Consider the following 18452-nt stretch of genomic DNA (forward strand, 5'->3'; position numbering starts at 1 on the left):
GTTCAGCTATGCTATATTTTGTTGTGTTTTGCTATGCTATGTGTTGTGTTTTGTTATGCTATGTTTTGTTATGCTATGTTTTGTTTTGCTACCCTATGCTTTGTTTTGCTATGTTTTGTTGTGTTTTGTTATGCTATGCTATGCTTTATTGTGTTTTGCTATGCTATGCTTTGTTATGCTATGCTATGTTTTGTTATGCTATATTTTATTATGCTATGCTATATTTTGTTGTGTTTTATTATTCCATGCTTTGTTTTGCTATGCTATGTTTAGTTATGCTATGCTATGTTTTGTTATGCTATGTTTTGCTATGCTATGTTTTGTTATGTATGCTATGTTTTGTTATGCTATGCTATTTTTTGTTGTGTTTTGTTATACTATGCTATGTTTTGTTGTGTTTTGTTATGCAGTGTTTTGTTATGCTTTGTTTTGTTGAGGGTAAGGTTGGGTGAGGGTGTGTGAGGGTGATGGGGTGAGGGGGTGTGAGGGTGAGGGGGTGTGAGGGTGAGGGGTTGTGAGGGAGTGTGAGGGGGTGTGAGGGTGATGGTGTGAGGGTGAGTGAAGGGGTGTGAGGGTGAGTGAAGGTGTGTGGGGGTGTGAGGATGAGGGTTGTGAGGGTGAGTGGGTGTGAGGGTGAGAGGATGTGAGGGTGGGGTTGTGAGGGTGTGGGGGTGTGGGGGAGTGAGGTTGAGGGGGTGTGAGGGTGATGGGGTGATGGGGTGAGGGGGTGTGAGGGGGGTGAGGGAGGGTGTGAGGGAGGGTGTGAGGGGGGTGAGGGAGGGTGTGAGGGGGTGTGAGGGTGGGTGAGGGTGGGTGAGGAGGTGTGAGGGTGAGGGGGTGTGAGGGTGGGAGAGGGGGTGTGAGGGCGAGTGAGGGGGTGTGAGGGTGATGGTGTGAGGGTGAGTGAAGGGGTGTGAGGGTGAGTGAAGGTGTGTGGGGGTGTGAGGATGAGTGGGTGTGAGGGTGAGTGGGTTTGAGGGGGAGTGAGGGTGAAGGGGAGTGGGGGTGGGGGTGAAGGGGAGTGGGGGTGGGGGTGAAGGGGAGTGAGGGTGAAGGGGAGTGAGGGTGAAGGGGAGTGAGGGTGAAGGGGAGTGAGGGTGAAGGGGAGTGAGGGTGAAGGGGAGTGAGGGTGAAGGGGAGTGAGGGTGAAGGGGAGTGAGGGTGAAGGGGGGTGAAGGGGAGTGGGGGTGAAGGGGAGTGGGGGTGAAGGGGAGTGGGGGTGAGGGGGTGTGGGGGTGAGGGGGTGTGAGGGTGAGGGGTGTGAGGGTGAGGGATGTGAGGGTGGGCGAGGGTGTGGGGGTGTGAAGGTGAGGGGGTGTGAGGGTGAGGGTGTGTGAGGGTTTGTGAGGGTGAAGGTGTGTGAGGGTTTGTGAAGGTGAGGGGGTGTGAGGGTGAGAGGGGGTGTGAGGGTGAGGGTGAGGGGGTGTGAGGGTGAGGGTGAGGGGTGTGAGGGAGGGTGAGGGGATGTGAGAGTGAGGGGATGAGAGGGTGAGGGGGTGTGAGGATGTGTGGGGGTGAGGGTTGTGAGGGTGTGAGCGTGAGTGAGGGTGGGTGAGGGTGTGAGGGTGGGTGAGGGTGAGTAAGGTTGGGCCACGGTGTCTCTGAAAGCAGTTGTTTTCATTTACTTGGCGCTGGTTCAGGTCCGATAGAATGAAATGATACGGGCTAGGCGCATTCCTCCACCGTGAAGCCATCCCAAGAGCTGGTTTAAAGTCAACAGGAGAATTTCCCCCATGCTGTTCTCATCTGTCATTCCGCGAGACGTCTGTTCTCCGAACGCTCACTCCGTACATTCCTACACATTCGAGATTGCAAAATGTTATGTTTCCATTCACACAGTAAGAGCACGCTGTCAATTAGGCACCTCATGCTTGCACAACTCTTCCCCCCCCCCAAAAAAAGTGTCTTGCGTGCCTTGATGTGACACATTGAACTTCCACCTAGCAAAAGCGTTGTTGTTGTCAGAGTGACTTTTAACATTTCACAATTCGTGCTCAAATTAAGTTATATTTATTTGTAGCAAGTAGGATTTACTATTTTTGTAAATGAGTGCTGCAAAATGACGTCACCAAAACTTTTCTTGGTTCTTGAGACCAATTTTCTCAAGGAGAGTTTTCGCCGCCAATTTCATCCGAAAAAGCTGTCCTACTATTTAGGCACATGCATTGTTCCACTTTAAATCAAAACTGTGTCAAATTTACCTTAAAATACTTTTAGACATGTTACAGTCAATGAACGCATTTTGCGTTTCCAGAACCAAATTAAAGTGAAAGTGTCAGTGAAGCTCTCGGCATTGCCCGGTGGGGGTGTGTGTGTGTGTGTGGGTGGGTGTGTGTGTGTGTGTGTGTGTGTGTGTGTGTGTGTGTGTCTGTGGGCTGGGTTAAAGTTGAGAGCTGAGTAAAATTAACGAAAAGAGGGTTATAGTGTAGAAGCCTGTGTTAGGGAGCAGGGAAAGTGCACTCAGAGATAGGTGGTCGGGACTAGGTCATAACAAGCTCTCTGCATTGCGTGGGGGAGCGGATTCCTTTGAAGTCTGATGCGGGGGCGGGGGAGCGGGAGCGGCTTCCTTTGAAGTCTGATGCTGAGGCTCAGACAGATGGTGTACGATGTGGCTGGGATGTGCACGTGCCTGGCTCACATGAACTTTACCCTATCCGCAGGCAGTTTGGGTAGACTTTTGAAAGCCCTTACTATAATCTCGACAAACATGCATTGCTAAAGCAATGCTGTAGGTCGAGATCTAAAAAAATAGATCTATATGTATGTTTGGTGGCATGTGTGGCTGTAGATATATATGCTTAGCATAAATGCGCCATCTAGTGTTGGGCTCAGAAGTGTGCATGTTATTTTTCTTAAAAGATCCCGAGTTACTTGCATGCAATACTCATGGCCATCAACTCCATTGTTAGATGGTTTTTTTCCGCCATCGGGTTCGGTCGTGTGCTCCTCTGCTCCAGTCGACATAGTCATTAGTTAAGATCCTTTCCTAATACCGTCAGTATTGTTTTCGATTACGATCTGATCCATATTTAGACGATAATCTTATCTGAAAGAGACTATTAGTTATAAATTCCTTACCTTAGGTAAGTTGAAGCACAAGAAGACTACGAAGAAGCATCATTGCTCTTCGCTTTCTCCCCCTCCATCGGACGACGCGATGCAGAACCAGGAGCGTCAGCGCTCTTTTGCTCCTACCTCAGAGCTCCGAGCTTCCCTCCCTTTTACCGGAGCGGGAGTGTCCCTTGCCCAGCTTAGTCAGTTTTACCAGCACAGCATCTTTGAGCAGCCCGACTCAGCAGGTGCGCCTTCGAGCCCCACAAACTCGGCTAGGGGCCCTAGGCTTTCGATTCTCGTGGCTTCGGCCCTACACTGCAGGGTCCCCAAGGATCCAGGTCTGGATCCGGATCAGTGTTGGTCGACTTCACTGTACCTTCCCCTACGCCAATTCCATTGGCGACGTCCCAGACACCGTTTGTGCCCCAACCGGCATCAACCCCAGCCTCACCCCGATGTGGACACAGCGACAGGCTGACTATGCTACTTCTGTACCGCTGCTAATTTCTGGCGTTCCCTACCGCCCTGAGTGGCAGCCAGAGGAGAGTGAGAAGAACTGTGAGGGATAACTTGAGGAGCCAGACTGGCGAGAGGAGTTGGGTGATGCCAGTGGTCTGGATACCTCCCCTGACCTTGGTATGCTTTCTCCCCCTACCGTGTCTACGGAAGAGGGAGCCTTCTACGCTGTGGTGTTGCATAGGGCGGCTGAGGCCTTGGACCTCGAACTTCCTACGGTGGCTGTGAGGACTAACCTCCTGAATGAGGCCCTCACTGTCATCCTTCTGGGAACTTGGTCCAAGCCCAGCACAGGGGTTCCTGTGGAGAGGATGATTGCCCGACACCACCACCCAGCCCCGGGCGATCCACTTTTCCTGTCCCAACACCCTTACCCTGAGAGCTTGTTGGTCCAAGTCTCATCCTCTAAGGGCGCATTCCCTACTGCTCCCCCATATAGCGAATCCAAGAAGCTGGACCGTCTTGTTAAGCAGATGTTTTCTTCGACCAGCTTTGGACTGCGGTCTGTGAACACAGCATGTCTCTTGGGCCGTTACACACATACTGCATTAGTGCGTGGAGGAGGCTCGGCCCGTGCTCACCCGCGCCATTGCTGAGGGTCGAGAGGCAGCAAAGTTCACCATTTGGTGTGGGCTAGAGACCGCCGACTCACTGGGTAGAACGGTTTCCACGTCGGTAGCCCTGAGGTGCTATGCCTGGCGGAGAATGTCTGACTGCTCTGGGGATGTCCAATCTACCCTTTTGGACATGCCCTTTGCCAATCTACCCTTTTGGACATGCCCTTTGATGCCCGCCACCTGTTTGGTAATAAGGCGGAAAATGCACCCAAGCTTTTCAAGGACTCTAGTGCTACGGCCAGATCCTTAGGCCTTGCAACAACTTCTTACCCATGCAGTCTGCCTTTCGCCCCTTTCGTGGCTACGGAAGAGGTGCCCCACCACATTCCACCCAGAGCCACAAGGCTGTGCAAGCTACCCAGCCTCTGTGGGGACGTGGGACCCAGCGTCATTGGTCTGGGGGCCAGCGGGCAGGCCAGTCCACCAAAGCCACCCCTGCAGCAGCCCCCAAACCTTCCTAGTCTGACATTCCAGGGCCACCAGTTGCCTGCAGGCTGCAGGATCTGCAGTCACCTCCCCACTGGCACAACATTACGTCAGACAGTTGGATTTTGCAGATAGTCCGAAGGGGCTACTCCCTCCCCTTTGAGACTACCCCTCCCCCCCATGCCACCTATACTCCATCGCATGTCGGAGGATCATTTGGCTCTTCTCTGCCAGGAAGTTATGTCTCTCTTGGCCAAGGTAGCTATCGAATGCATCCCTGTGCCAGAAGTAGGTCGAGTTTGCTACTCCCACTACTTCTTGGTACCCAAGAAGGACAAAGGCCTGCATCCTATCCTAGACTCAGGGACGTCAATCGCTTCCTCCAGAAGGAGAAGTTCAAGATGTTAACCTTGGCTCAGGTCTTCTCTGCCCTTGACCCTGGAGACTGGATGGTAGCGTTGGACCTGCAGAACGCTTACTTTCACACCCCCGTCTTGCCTCCCCACCAGCGTCCCCTATGGTTTACGGTAGGCCATGAGCATTTTCAGTTTACTGTGCTCCCCTTTGGCCTGACCACCGCCACTCAGGTGTTAACTAAAGTGATGTCTGTAGTCGCAGCTCATCTGGTCAGATCGAGGGTTCCAGTCTTCCCCTATCTCGATGACTGGCTCTTGAATGCGGCTCGCCCCAGGCTGTCGTCTCCAACCTTGAGACGACAACGGACCTCCTGCATTCGCTGTGGTTCACAGTCAACTAACCCTGGGCGGAAAACTACGCTACGCTCGTGGAGTGTGCGGAGTTTGCACAACTACGTGCTACGCAAATCGCACGTAAAACAGTGCAAAAACGCATAGCGGGCATTTTGTGCTCGCTTGCGGTCCTCAACATCAAGTTGGCGACCGCGCGCGAGCAAAATCAACAACCCGGTGAGACGTTTTCCTCGTTGACGATCGCTAACGTGGAAAATAAACCTCCCGGCTAGATTCTCAACATGGGAAGGTTAGGTTTCTCATTGCGAGTAGTCGCGATGAGAAACTACCAGTCTGCGTTATGAAAGCTGCCGCTCAAGTACAAATCTACTCAAGCGGCAGAAAACAACCGCTTGCACTGTGCATGATGCTGTTCACAATGATTGCACAGTGCGGACAAACATCCAGCATTGTGCAATCATTGTGCACAGCATTTCCCTACCGCACTATGCAGTTTGCGTAGCGCGAAGTGTACTTTGCATAGCTACACCTAGCGGGACTACGCGAACTACGCCCAGGGTTACAGTCAACGTGCCGAAGTCGCACCCGATTCCCTCCCAGAAGCTCCTTTTCATCTGAGTGGTTCTGGACACAGTGCAGTTTCGGGTCTATGTTCCCAAGCAGCGAGTCCAGGCTATTCGGGCTATGATACCTATGTTTCAGCCTCTATCCCGGATTTCGGTGAGGATGAACCTGAGGTGGCTGAGCCTCATGGCCATATGGCATATTCAGGCTCTGCAGTGGGACCTGAGGAGGGGGCTGCAAGTCAGTTGCAATGGTGGCTCACGAGCCAAGATTGGGTCAATGGCTGATCCCTCTCTTGTCCCCAACCAGAGTTCACAAAAGTGACAGATGCATCACTCCTGGGATGGGGCGGCCATATGGGAGAGTAGGAGATCAGAGGCCTCTGGTCTCTGGTGGAGTCCAGCCTCCACATCAACCTTCTGGAGCTCCAGGCAATTCGTCTCGCACTGAAGGCATTCATCCCTCCTGTCAAAGGAAAAGTGGTGCAGGTGTTCACGGACAACACCACTGCAATGTGATACTGTAACAAACAGGGCGGGTGGGGATGTGGACTGTATGTCAAGAGGCTCTTTGCATATCTCTGGTGGTTCAACACCTGGCAGGTCCCCTGAACACCAGGGCGGACAAACTCATCTGCCGGTGCTTGATGGATCATGAATGGCATCTTCACTTGGAGGTGGAGCAAGGTCTCTTTCAGCAGTGGGGAGAGCCTTGGTTAAATCTATTCACCACCGAAGAGAACGCGCAATGTCAGCAGTTCTGCGTGTTGGAGTTTCCAAGGCGGCTCTTGCTCGGCGACGCTTTTCATAGCGAGTGGAGTTGCAACATCCTGTATGCCTTCCACCTGTACCACTTCTGCACAGAGTGCTGAATAAGATCAAGAGCGACCGGGCCCAAGTCATTCTTATGGCTCTGGACTGGGCACAAAGAGCCTGGTACCTGAACTCTTGAGCATGGCCATCAATCTTCCGATCAGACTGCCTCTTCGGGAGAATCTTCTGTAGTAGCAGCCGGTGGACACTCCTCCACCCGAACCTGTCCAGTCTCCACCTGCTTGTTTGGAGATTGAGCGGTGACAGTTGACAGCTTACGACCTTCCTCCCGAAGTCTGTATTGTCATCTTGGCAGCCAGGCATCCCTCCACTGAAACAGTGCACACCTGTAGATGAAACAGATTTGTGGCATGGTGCACAGCAGAAGCTGTGGATCCCCTTTCTGCCCCTCTTTCGGAGGTTCTCCTCTTTATTCTTTAGTTGGCCCAGCAGGGCTCTGCTCTGGGCACGCTTAAAGGCTATCTTTATGCCATTTCGGCCTTTCTTAGCCTTCCTAATCAGCCTTCTCTTTTCAAGTCCCCTCTTGTTAACAGATTTCTGAAGAGCATTGTTCATCTCTTTCCTCCTTCTCCTTTCGTAATGCCCCAGTGGGACTTGAATCTTGCCCTCACTTATCTTATGTGTGCTCCCATTGAGCCCTTACATAATTGTCCTTTTTGCCTCATTACTTTGAAGACTGCTTTCTTGCTAGCCATCACCTCGGCTCTTCAGGCGTTATCTTCCAGACCTCCCTTTCTTGCTGTCCATCCGGACAAAGTAGTCTTCCGTACTAGGTCCTCTTTTCTGCCCAAAGTAAGACCTCTTTCCACATAGGTAAGACCATCACATTGGCCTCCTTTTTCCTGCCTCCACACCCTTTCAAAGATGAGGAAAGACTCCACCACCTGGACCCAAAATGTGCACTGTCTTTCTACCTTGACGGCACTAGAGACTTCCAGGTGGACGATTAACTCTTTGTGGGTTATGTGGGTGCCAAGAAAGGTCGGGCAGTGCACAAACGTACCATGTCCCGCTCAAGATCTGCTGGTCTTTGGTTAAAAAGGAACCTCGAGTAGGACTACGTGCCCACTCTACCAGGGCAACGGCAGCCACTACCGCTTAGGGACGTGGAGTTCAGCTGGTTGACATTTGCCAGGCAGTCATGTGGGCATATCTGCACATGTTTACTAAGGATTACTGCCTGTACAGCCAAGTCCGGAGAGACTGCTTTTTTGGCCATTCTGTTCTCCAAGACTTCCTGGTGTGAACTTAGTTCGCAGGCCCACCTCTGGGGTTGGTATTGCTGGAGTATCTATTCTAAGGTAAGGAATCTATAACTAATAGTCTCTTTCAGATGAACAAGTTACTTACCGTTGGTAACGATGTATCTGTAAGAGACATATATTAGTTATAGAGTCCTTACTGCCCCACCCATCCTGCCTGTTCTGCGAATTGACTTCGAAAGATAGGGATTCCTTAGCAGGTCCCTAGTTTTGTGCACCAATGGTCAGTATCTTGCATGGCTCTGCGCTTCTGGCATGGGAAGTTGTGTCAGAACCAACATCAGAGCTTAGGGGCGGCGTCTAAGTAGACACAGCGATGTCATCCCGGTGACCACAACGCCCATGACGGACGTGGAGCCGACCAACGCCATTTACAGATGTGCATGTGTACTGCTAAGAAAAAATGTCTCAGGATCCAGTCTGACGTCTGGGGGTAATTCTAAGGTAAGGAATCTATAACAAATATATGTCTCTTACAGAAACATCGTTACAGAAGGTAAGTAACTTATTTTAACACCAATTTCGTCTGGGGTCCTCAATTCCATTGCGCCCTCTGTGTGGAAATTCTCTCATACTTTTTTTAAATAATAATAAAACAATCAAGAGGTAATCGACCGGACACCTTTTAAGTTTTGTCCTTCCTGCCATTCTAAATTTCCACATACTGATTTACACAAGTTGTGTAATTCATACCTGTCTCCTTAGCATCAAGAACAAACTTGTGAGGCCTGTAAATCATTCAGGTCAAAAAACTCTGAGATCAGAATGCCGGAAGACTGCAAATGTATCGGCGCAGCAGCATTGACGAAACACCGGACATTTTCAGTTTGGAAGAGCCTGAAACAGACATGGAGGCTCATCCGTTGGCTGCAGATGAGGGTTACTTCTGCCGCTACTGAGCTCTGATTCAGAAGAACTAGATACCCACACATCAGAGCAACAAACCATGAGTAAATTGCCCCACCCAAAATCACAGTCATTACAAAAGTCTGCTGTTGGGCCTCCACTTCCTTCGAGCCTTAGTCTGCACCGGACGGCTGACTACGTAAAATCTGGCCTTGGCTCAGCAAAAAAAAAAAAACAGCCTAAAGCACTCGGTCCGAAACGGACTACCTCAGAATCCTCGTTCTCGGCACTGAAAACTTCAAAAACAGTCTACATCTTCAGAATCGAAACCCTCGGACCTGAACAAGCGCTACGACTCAGCAGCTAAAGCCAAAGTTTCGGAACCAAAACAACTGGCTCACAAAAATGCAGGAGAAAAACTTTTGGAGTCAAAAAAGCAATCAGTTGCGTACTCTCCACAGATTGTACAACCAGTACTCAAGAAATTACACCAGCAACTGGATTCTTAACAAAAACACTTGGTAATCCATCCAGAGAAAGGAAGAATACTCACCAGGCCCCCTCAAGAACATGCACAACCGGGTAAAAGAAAACTATCTTTTCAAGAGACAATAGGCATTTCTACAAAAACAAGGAAAAAAATGGATAAGGCCACTAGCCCACTTCGATATAGTCCTCCTCCAATGGAACTCGCACTCCATCACCACAACACTCTCCAGTTCATGAACACATGCACTCACCACAAGAAATATTACATTCTTTTGCAGGGGGTGGAGATGAGAAAGATGATGCTCAACAGTCAATACCACCGCAGGATGACTGGGATACAATTGAGACCGATCCACTAGATAATACACATCACAATCATTATCCATCTAAACCCTCCCCACTAAATGATACAACTACATATCATGACCCTATCAGTAGGGCACCTAATTTCCATAACATACCATTACATACTGAGGAAAAAGAGGATGATTTTTTATTTGGGACTCTTTCTTCGACACAAATATCTACACAGTATCTAGACAAATCCTGAAAGGTTTTAAGTGTCAGATTAGCAAAGGGTGCACAGCCAACTGTGGACGCATCAATGTATATAGCATTGTATAGAGGTGGTGCAACTGGGTGAGTGGAAAATCTTTAGAACCACTCAGCAGTTAGTAGAAAAACTACCAACTAGAGGAATAATGGGAGTACCCTATGCACTCACAAGAAATCAAACAAACATAATGTAGCAATCATAAGACAGCATATAGGTAAACAAAGCAACTAAAAATTGTAGGGATCTCCTGTAGGAGAGTAGTCAGATGAAGTCTTTTATTGTGTTAGACTGCCAGCCGACACGTGTTTCATCGCTTGCGCGAATCCTCAGGGCTAAACCAGGAGGTCGCTCTGCTGGTGATACTTCCGACCCAGCAGGGCCTGTAACCCTGGTTGTAATATTACAGGGAAATGACGTCCACACCCTATATTCAGAAGCAGATGACCAGTGTGAAGGATCCCAGTAAAACGCGTAGGTAATATGGGTCACAATCGTAAAAAACGTTCAATTCTAAGGATGGTGTCAAGAAGTGTGGTGACCAGGAGTTGAGTGCGAACTCAATGAGACAATCACACGTTTGCCGAATGTCTGATGAGTGCGAGTGCAGAGAAGCCGCGTACTCCGGGGTCGCCGTGTTCCTGTATGGACACCTGTCCATACAGGAGCACGGCGACCCGGGAGCGACCTCCTGGTTTAACACGGCCACGGATAGCCCTGAGGATTCGCGCAAGCGATGAAACACGTGTCGGCTGGCTGTCTAACACAATAAAAGACTTCATTGGACTACTCATCTACACAGTATCTCCCTGTGTTAAAATTATTGCTCAGGCATACTACTAATATATTCAATAACCCTGTCATAATAAAATAAAAAATATAGCCTTTGCCAGCAGACCCTATTTACATTAGGAGTCAACTCACACAAGACTCTGGTTGTGGCTACTGCTTTGCAAGAGCAAACTCCCAGGCAACTGGTGAAGCGCCACCACCAGACAAAGAGAGCAAACGTATAGATGCGGCAGGAAAAAGTGTGTCAGTTCAATCATCTAATCATTGGAGGACTGTTGATTCAAAAGGCCTATTATCAAGATATGATAGGGCATACTGGGACAAAAGACAAAATGGAAGACATTTACATCTCCCAGAGGAACATAAAAAGAGGGCATACCAAATGTCGTCAGAGGGTAAACTTATTTCTAATGCAAATATAATATGTGCCCTGGATGCTGCTGTTACAGCGGCTGGAGGAATAAACAATATCCTTATACTAAGAAGACATTCCTGGCTAAGAGTTTCTGGTTTTAAACCAGAAGTACAACAACATTTACTTGGCCTGCTCTATGATGGAGAGCAGCTGTTTTTTCGCCGCTGGTGGATACTCTCTTAGAAAAAATGTAAGAATGTAAATGTAAATTGATACTTGTATAGCGCACTACTCACCCGCAAGGGTCTCAAGGCGCTTGTACGAATACCGCTGTGGAACCCGTCCTGGCGTTCCCTGTGAGGTGTCCACTCCTGGGCACCCCCAAGGTGAGGTGAAGGACAGGCATCCTTAGCGTTGTGGGGGCCGTTGTGGAGATTAAGCAAGCTATTTCCCAGAGTTGCAGAGTGGGACTCTATGATTAGAATAGGCACCGAGGCAAGAATTATCAGGTCCGTGGAATTTTGAGCCCAAGACCAGCCGAGGCGGGGATTGAACCCTGGTCCCGGGCTAGACCTCTGCATCAGGGTCTGCCGCTATAACCATTGAGACAACGAGACAGCTAAGTCAATGGGAGCCCTACAAACAGAATCTCAAAGGAGCACTTTTTGTCATTCCTCATATGGCGGAGGATCAAAAACAACCTCTGCCGACACATCCATCTCCTATCATAAAACACAAACTCAAAGAGCCCCTCCTAGATGATATTATATCAGGTCCTATAGCAGAAACAAAGGTAAAGGAGGTTTTAACAATACCTCCACCAAGGCTTGACTAACCTATTATTCACCCGATCAAACACCTGTCAGGGAAAGACTACAATACTTCCTTCCAGAATGGATTAATATCACATCCCATCAATGTGTGTTGGATATTATCCAACATGTTTTTGTGTGAAGCACACTTACAACACCTCTAAACCTTCCACTTCGTACTCACAGATTATCAACAGACCGTCAAAAGCAAAGGAGCAAGATAACTAGTGCCACTACAACAAGGCACATCAGTCTATTCCCTTAGTTCTTTATACCGAAAAGGATGGAGTTCTAAGACCCATATCAGACCTCAGGCTCTAAACAGATACATCCTTTCAGAACATTTTCATATGGTCGGTCTTCAAAAATTTCTACCACTTCTCCAACAAGGAGACTTCATCACTGCATTAGACCTAAAGGATGCATATTTTCACATTCCAGTTCACCCAGCACACAGTCAATGCCTCCAACTGACAAAACATTCAATTCAAAGTGCTTCCATTCAGGTTCACCACAGCACCCAGGTTCTTTACCAAATGTCTAGCAGTGGCTGCAGTCCACTTGCAAAGGGAAAACATACACGTCTTTCCATATCTAGACGACTGGCTAATCAAAACCAACACATAGCACAATTGTTTTCAAGACACACAAACAACAATACATTTTCAACATCAACTAGGTTTTACAATAAATGCAGCAAAGTCGCACTGTATCCTCTTCAAATACAGCCTTACTTGGGAGCCATACTGAATTGTGAAACTGGAGTATCCCACCTATATACAGCCAGGATACAAACATTCAACAACATGGTTCCACAGTTTCACCCACAAAATCGGATATAAGTGGGAACAGTTATTCGTCCCCTAGGAACCATGGCATCATGTATATCCATAGTACCTCATGCCAGACTCAATATGTGCCCTCTACAACAATGCTTAATGCAACAATAGTCTCCAGCCGAGTGTCACTTAGAGAATCTAGTGTTGATCAGCTGCCAAGTTTGCCAATCTTTGCAATGGTGGAACTCCATAAATCTATTACAGGGACGCCTGTTTATAGACCCAATTCAACAAATAACCATAACAACGGATGCATTAGTGACTGGATAGGGAGCACACTTAAAACAAATGACTGTACATGGTAATTGGAGACAGTCAACCCATCCCTTCTACATATCAATCACCTTGAGCTGCTATTTGTTCATCTAGCAATCAAATCTCTTCTTCCTCACTGAATAGGAAAAGTAGACCTAATCAAAACAGACAACATGACTACCATGTGTTATCTGAAAAAACTGGGGAGGGGGGAACCAAGTCTCCACAGCTGTCTCCTAGCACAGCAGAAAATTTGGAAGTTTGCTCTACAACACAAAAATACATTCCAGGAGTAGACAACAAATTAGCCGTTCTCACCAAGACACGCCAATAAGTCCACAACAAGCAAGAGGCGGAGTCACTGTAACACGTGACTCAAATGACTTCTTCAAAGAAAAACAACTTGCACACTTCTGAGCTCAACACTAAATTGTGGACTCATGCTGAGAGTGTGAATCTACAGCACTACATGCCACAAACAGATGCTTACAGGCTAACAACACCATATATATATATATATATATATATATATATATATATATATAAATGTCCAGCTAACTATAACACGCCTAAAACCTGTTGTTTTTTCAGTGAATTTCTGAGGTTTTTTAAATGCCAACTCCTAACTATAAGATGTCTGAAGCCTATGCTTTTTCTGTGAATTTCAAAGGATTTTTAAATGATAATTCCTAACTATAACATGTCTGAAACTTATGTTTTTTTTTGTAAATTTCAAAGGTTTTGTAAATGACAATTTTTAAATATATTTATTCTTATATTTATTTTTTTGATACTGATTTACAATTTTTTACATTGTGTGGCCCCCTTCCTTTTACTTTATTTGGGCCCTGGACACCATCCCCTAGAGCATGATCCGCAAATCTAAATATATTTATTTATTTTTATAGGAAGTGGATTCCTATGGCAGAAAATACAAGTTACTTGTAAGTATACTTAGAACTACTTTTCAGGGTCAGTGCTGGGCTAAAAGATGCAGCACTGGTTTCTCTCCTGATAACAGGTGAGTAAATGGGAATTCGTTGTTTGGATGATTTTAGTTGAATATTTTAAAGTTCCAAAACTCCACACTAAGAAGAATTTCCAAGTGAAACCAGTCAATGTTAGCCTATGAAAGGAAATTCACTTAGCAGGTATATAGTGTTATCGTTACCTTTTCTTACTCAATTGTGCCTCCTGCATCCAGCACTGCTGCATCTCCTCTAAACAGTTGAAAGAATGCAAATTACCAAAGACAAGCGGAAGCCCACGTTCTTTTTTAAAAAAAATATTGCTAGAATGTGCGGATCATACGCGCACCACGCGATTTTACCCAAAAAAATAAAAAATTAGGGGCCCTGCGGGTCCTTGTGGGACCCCCTGAGCAGACCTAGAGGATCAGGGTGTGTCTACCCTCCCCCTTTTCACGTTGTAAACACACATTTCACACGCTTCTTCAGCCTCCCATGTATCGAGGCATAAAATGGCTACCAACAGTTCTAGTTTCGAATGTTGACAACCACTTGACAGCCAATTAGCCTTCAGCGCGTTATCGAAAGTGTGCGCTTATGGTACGATGACAATAAGCAGAGTATCCGTATAAAATGTTTTTTATTGGAAGGGGGCCGAGTGGCCCCCCATCCTGTGGCCAATTCCGGGCACCGGGATCCCCAGCCCCCGGGGCATGGCTAATTATATATTATTATTTTTGGAGGAGAGCTGCATAGCCCCTCTCCTGAAGCCACTTCAAGGCCCTGGGGACCGCCTTTTTCTTTTATTTATTTTGACCGTCACCGTCGGGGACCGTAGGAGGATCTTCAATTCCCCCACTTTTCCGCCAGCTCCCCGCCTCCTGCGAGAGCCGGTGTTCTATCGACATCCGGACTCGGGGTTGGATTGGTAACGCGGGCACTCGGGCAATGCCCGAGGGGCCAATGTCCAGTTCCAGCTGCGGGCGGCTTTTTTGAGCAGCCTTGGGACGATTTGGCGGTTTCTGCGTTATTCGGATGCCGCCAGCGACCCAGTGGGTGCCTGAGTGGCCTTTCTGGAGGCAGTTCAGCCTCAATTACTTCTCTTTTATCAATGAGCAGAGGTGTCATTCCCTTTCTCTCGCTGGGGCCGGCCCATTAACATATGCTTATTGAGCGGTAGCAGGGAGCCTGACCAATAGCGGCCTCACTTGTATACAGGTGTGTTTTTACCAGTGCAAGCTAATCCGTGCATTTTTCTTAAACCCCCTTTTTTTTAAATAAAATTTCGCCGAAGCAGTGTTTTGCAAAGGCAATATGCAAATGTGGGCCACTTTTTTTTATCGTGCCCCGGCCGATCTTTTTTCAGAACAAAATTTTATTGTGTTGTTGAAAAATTGCAAGAAAGGCACAGCGCTCCGGGCACCGGAGAAGCTGTGAGCATTAAAGTAATAATCGCACATAGGCAATTCAAGCAACAGTTTGAAATAAAGTAACCTTCCTATGTCCCCCCTCCCGTCTTCCTCCCACTCCCCCTACCCGGATCCCCCCCCCAGCCCCCTGCACAGTGTCTAGTTAGTCTACAAATAAAAAGCATGTCAAGAAACATTTAGTGTGTATTTCTCATCACCCGGGATCAATGTCCAATTGTCTTGCTTCAGCTTCATCTTGTACTGGCGGTTCCAGCCATAGTCTTCTATAGTCTGCCCATCTCTTCCATATCTTATAATGCTTCCGAGGGCAACCCCTGGCTTCAAAGATCGGGCGCTCCAGTCCCATATAGAAATCTAATCCCTTTTTCCACACTCCCACCAGGGGGGCTCTAGGATCTTTCCAGGCTCGAGCCACATCCCTCTTGGCCACTGTAAGGCCCAGAAGCAGCAAATGTTGTTTATAGATGTTTCCCCCCACCTGTTCCAGTACATGAAGAAGACCCAGTTGCGGCGAGCGGTGGAGCTCCCAGCCCAACACCTCAGATAGGCAGCCCCACACTCCCGACCAAATCCTCCGCAGCCCATCGTACGACAACACCGTATGTACAAAAGTGCCAACCTCTCGACCACACCTCAAGCAATCAAGCCAGCCTTCCACAGCCGTTCTCTAGTAAAATAGGCTCTATGCAGACATTTGAACTGAATAAATCGCCGGCGTACCGCAATTGCCGCTTCTCTTGGAGCCTCAAGCGCTTCTCTCCAGTCTTCCTCCTCAAGCGCGCCTACGTCTCCCTCCCATTTAGTCCGCAGTTTGTCTAGGGAAGAGGAGCAATGTGTAACCAGTGTTTGGTAGATGTTCGATATTTTTTTACTTTCCAATTCCCCCATGAACACCTTAGCTTCCAACGGGCTGAATTCGGGCAAGGAGTCTAGGCCGTTCAGGGTGGGTGTAATAGCGTGGCGGAACTGCAAATACCGAAAGAACTGGGTTCGGGGCATGTCGTATTCCTCCCGTAACTCCTGGAACGATTTGAGGGTCGTGCCCTTCACAACATGGCCTAAGGCAGATATGCCAATCGTATCCCTGCCACGGAACCCCTTTAGGGACACCAGTGCCGGCAATCGTCCATTCTGCCACAATGGAGTTTCCCTCGTCAGTCTGTTCCACCACCCCATACAGTGCAGTGCCCTGCACCATATGTGAAACACTACTTGAGTAACCACTGGGAGCCTCTTTCTCTTAGTCGCTGAGTAAAGGATAGTATTTAGCGTGTCGGGGTCCTTCAAATGTCTTTCCAAAGCATAGGCCGGGTCGCCCCGGTCCCCATACCACTATTCATTCAGTATCAACAGGTGAGAAGCTTGATAATAGGACAGAATGTCCGACGTTGCCAGGCCACCACAATACGTGGAGAGGAAACATGTGCGGAGTGCTACTCTCACCGCTCCCCCAGCCCAGAGAAACTGGCTTAGCGCTGAATCCACCTGTTTAAACCACTGCAATGGAATAGGATACGGGTGATTCTGCAGTTGGTATAATAGACGCGGGAGGGCTACCATCTTAAATATGGCCGAGCGGCCGTACATGTTCAGGGGCATGCGGGACCATGTTATCATGTCCGATTGGACTCGGTCCCATACAGGCACAACGTTGCGCGTCCAGGAGACCCCACGCAAATCAGTCAAAAATACACCCAGGTATTTAAGGCCTCCAGTCGCATCCTGCTGCGCCGCCGCCCAGGACCCCAGCCTCCGCGCTCTCCCAGCACCCACAACACAGACTTTCGTAGGTTCAAATGAAGGCCCGACACCTCCCCGAATATTCGCAGGATGTCAAGAACCCGCGGTCCACATCTATTCAGGTGTGTGAGGAAAAAGAGGACGTCATCAGCATAGAGTGCGATTCTATCAAAAGGTCCCGTCTCCCACTCGATGCCTCGCATTTGTGCATCCACCCGTACCCACGCCGCTAACGGCTCTATGGCCAGGGCAAATAAATATGGCGATAGGGGACATCCCTGTCTGGTGCCCCGACCTATAGAGAAGGGATCAGACACTGCCCAGGCCACTCTCACCGATGCCGTCAGATCCGTGTAGAGCAGCTGCAGATATGATAGGAAATGGGGCCCGAGGTTCAGACGGGACAGGAGTGCACGGAGGTAGACCCAACTTAATGAGTCAAAGGCCCTATCTATGTCAGCCAATAGTAGTGCCGCTGGAATCCCTGCCGCCCGGGCCGCCTCCACTGCCACCTGTGCGCGCCTAATATTGTGTCTTGTTGCTCTATGAGGCATAAATCCGGCCTGATCTGGGTGGACAAGGTCTGTAATATATGGGATAAGGCGATTAGCCAACGCCATCGCAGTATTTTCGCTTCGATATTCAATAACGATATTGGTCTATAAGACTCGTGTAGTTCAGGGGGCCTTCCTGGCTTACAGAAGACCACTATTTTGGCGTGCCGCCAGTCCTTCGGAAGCCGGCCACACTCTCTGGCCGCCACCAGTGCCCTTTCATAGTGCGTCCCTAGTTGGAGGTGAAATTTCTTAAAAAATTCACACGGGAACCCGTTGGGTCCGAAGGCTTTACCAACGTTTAGTTCTCCGAGGGCTGTACCCAGCTCCTCAGCTGACAGAGGGAGCTCAAGACGAGCACGCCCTTCATCCGATATCGCTCGTGGCGGGAGGTCAGCAAGGAATTTGTCGATGTCTTCTGCCGGAAGGGTCTCCCGAGGAGCATATTGGGCCGCATAGTACTGTGCAAAGCTGCCTGCTAGTTCCGCCGGGGCCGTTATGGACGCCCCTGTCCCATCCCGAAGACCTGGTAGGGACTGTGCTTGGAAAGTACTCTGGCAAAGCCTATATAGCATAGTGCTGGATTTATCGCCCCACTGGTATATCGCCAGCCACAGCTGTCTAGCCTCATCCAGTAGCAGGGAGGCATATGACTGCTGTGTCAGCAGCAACTGTCCAACATCTTCTGCATCCCCTCCTGTGCGGCATCTTTCTTCTAAGTCCCGGACCCGATTAGCCGCTTTCTCTATATTTCCCCCCGTGCACACCAGGCAATGTCTACCTCGCGGAGCGTGGGCTTCAGAGCCTCCCAGAGGGTCATATCATCCATATTGGACC

This window comes from Lissotriton vulgaris, chromosome 7 (assembly GCF_964263255.1).
Source record: "Lissotriton vulgaris chromosome 7, aLisVul1.2, whole genome shotgun sequence".
Taxonomy (NCBI): Eukaryota; Metazoa; Chordata; class Amphibia; order Caudata; family Salamandridae; genus Lissotriton; species Lissotriton vulgaris.